Source organism: Drosophila takahashii, chromosome 2R (genome assembly GCF_030179915.1).
Source record: "Drosophila takahashii strain IR98-3 E-12201 chromosome 2R, DtakHiC1v2, whole genome shotgun sequence".
In the NCBI taxonomy this organism is placed as follows: domain Eukaryota; kingdom Metazoa; phylum Arthropoda; class Insecta; order Diptera; family Drosophilidae; genus Drosophila; species Drosophila takahashii.
This window is the reverse complement of record NC_091679.1, coordinates 13,993,479-13,996,400: the sequence shown is the minus strand read 5'-3', so window position 1 is coordinate 13,996,400 and position 2,922 is coordinate 13,993,479. Positions and strand designations below refer to the sequence as shown.

Genomic DNA, 2,922 nt, shown 5'->3' with positions numbered 1-2,922 from the left:
TTTTTATCGAAACAACAAGCCTTTGTTCTTGAAAAAATATGAATAATTTACGAAGTTATGGCAATTCTTTCGGAACCCTTTTTTTTATAGCGGCTTGCGGTGACCACGATGGAAGTCCAGCAGGTCAACTTATATCAAAAAACCAAAAACTTTTAGTTAGTATAGTATTATTTCCAGTTCGTGAACGATTACTTTTAAGAATATTTCCTTTTTTCTGCATACAGTAACAATTTTTCCAAAAAGTTGATTTTTCAAGTTCTAAAAATTTTATTAAAAAATTCTGATCTGCGAAATTAAAATTGGCGCATAAAAACTGAATCGTTCACGAACTCGGCACAATCATTACGAATAATTTAAAAAAAATTGAAGAAGATCGATCAAATAGTTCTTGCGCAATCGTGGTCACAGCGAAGGCACTTTTGGAAAAACACAACTTTGAGATAATCGCATTCAAAGTTTTACTTTGACGTTGCAACTATTGAAGTCGAGCGCGTCAAAACGCTGTTTTCCTATCGAACTATTATTCGGATCTGTATGAAAATTTGGGAAGAAGTTCTCTAGGGGATATACCTTAAGATTCAGCAAAAAACAAAAATTCGTTTTTTTGAAAAAAAAAAGGTATATAACCCCTTAAAGCCTAACTACACAAATTTGAAAAGAATTGGTCCCAAATTGTGTTTGTTACGGTCTGCCGAAAATAAAGTAAATAAACATGTTGACAATCAAAACATTCCAAACGACCGCGTACCTGGGTTAAAGAGTAGCAGCAGATGCGATAAGCGAGTGGCGCCCAGGGAAAACATAATAAAAAGACAGAAGAAAGAAAGGAAGAGAATCTCCGGCTGGTCCTTGACAACTAGTGGTAGTCCTGGAAAGTTGCAAAACGGAGCATATCGTAGAAATCCCACTAAGAGGTGAAAGATGCAGCCGCGAAGCATGATAGCCGAATGCACACGACCGGGACCCCAACATTAGTCAGAAATATCCAGTTTCGGCACTGTCCATCAAGGGCGTCGGAAGAATAAGTCTAAGAACTCCTAAAAAGACAGCGAAAAGTCAGAATTAACCAGTAGATCAGGATCGGTAGCTTACAACGTTCAGCGGTCGTGGTCCTTGTGGGAAATGTTGATTCATGCAGCACGAAGAAGGTGAAAGCGGATGAAAAAGAAAATAAACAAAAAGGATTAGGAATATGATAGTACAGTCGGCTGGGTAAAATATTCGTCACTTACACTAACTAGCGGATAAAACAGAAAACCAGAAAAGTAAAGAAAAGAAGGCAAGAAAAGATATGTCAGAAGGCGAAAGAAACAGGCAGACAATGAATAGAAAATTTAGAAGAAGTTTGGAGCAGGGACCGTAAATAATCATTATTTGAGATTTTTATTTTAAAAAGACTACTGTGATATTTGGTTTTAAACGTCAAAAATAACGTTATTTTTGCTCTTGTCCACAAAGTATATGCATTTCAACAAATCTGGAAAGCAAATTAACTGTTATTTGTTCATGTCTATAAAGTGCATAAAAACCAGTTAAATTGTTGATTAAAACTTGTAAAAACCTCAGTAGGCCTTTTAAAATAAAAATCTCAAATAATGATTATTTACGGTCCCTGGTTTGGAGTCTTTTTTGAACCGCAAATCTGACATAATGACTTCGCCAGCTGCACGTTCCCAAGCCAATCAGAAAGTAAACCGAGAGATAAAAGATATCACTCCTCCCCAGGGGTTTACGATGGATGGTAGCACAGCAAACTTATGTCCCATCACCTTTAGGTTCCGCGGTATAGCTAAGAATACAAAAAACCGATGTTTGCCGACATTTTAAATTATGTGGTCTATATAATTGGACTAACCTTTATTATTTTCGCTGAAATCTACTCTCAATACATCACGGCATTCCTAGAAAACAGTCCCCATTGTCAACCATAACCCATCTCTTTGAAACTCGACGCCAAAGTTATAATTTTCAAGTTTTCTCTGATGAAAAAAGAAATCTGAGAATTAAATCTTAAATGCAACTAATGTTAACTATTCCTTGAATCTATTGTTCACTGTATGCTGAAATTTCGATTTAAAGCGTTTTCATGAGGACATTTGATTGGATTTATTAAGCGAATAAAACCGCTTTTTTGATTTTATCACTATGGACGGCAGTCCATGTAGTGACGAAGCGCACCAGGAGAGTGTGCGAAGGCGACTACTATATATACACGAAGAAATGAAAATCTACTGTGATGGTCCGATCATAATGAATGATACACCTATCGAAAGGTATTGCGAAAACTAACAGGATTGCATACCAAGACTCTAAGAAAATCAATTGGCTTGGGAGAGAGAGCGGTGAAATTGAAAAAGTGAAAATTTCGAAATTTGGAGCTGATGGGGCCGGTGGGGATAATTGCCCCCTCGCAATATTTTAGTTGTATTCCTTTTGAAAATACCCGTCGAATGAGGGGTCATTTGTCAAAATCCGACGCTCCGTTCAAAAGTTATAGCCAAAATAAGATTTTCTTCGTCTTCCCAAAATGAAAATTTAATTCTGTTTGTCAGTTTGTCAGTTTGTCCAAAACATGTTTTTTAAGTTTTGAAAATTTGATATGACGTTCATCACATCGATATAAAAAACTTTTCTTCTACCACTTTTGGAAAAACTAGCTAGTTTAGCGGGAAAACAGCTATAAATAGCTAAAATTTGGAAAGCCCTAACTTCTATACTACTAAAGCTACAGACTTGTGCTGCATCTCGTTTGAAAGGTATTTTGAAATGCTATAAACGTCTTCTATATGCAATTTGTGTAAATGTAATAGTTAAAAAAATATGAACAAAAGACAATTTTTTAAAACTTTTTTTTTAGCTTTTTTTTATTTTATCTCAAAAACGGCTCTAACGATTTTCTTTAAAACCTTAAACGAAGCAACG

General features: G+C 35.6%; 1 long non-coding RNA gene across 2 annotated transcripts; it reads right to left on the bottom strand.

Annotated features, from left to right (window-relative positions):
* LOC138912587 (uncharacterized) lies at positions 1–1,380 on the bottom strand. 2 transcript variants are annotated; one of them, XR_011418132.1, is made up of 3 exons: positions 1,093–1,380; positions 749–1,037; positions 1–128 (listed from the first exon to the last, which is right to left on the bottom strand). It is a non-coding gene; the product is annotated as an uncharacterized lncRNA (long non-coding RNA). The 2 variants fall into 2 exon arrangements; XR_011418131.1 differs by having other exon boundaries at positions 1–1,037.
* Positions 1,381–2,922: the final 1,542 nt, after the last annotated feature.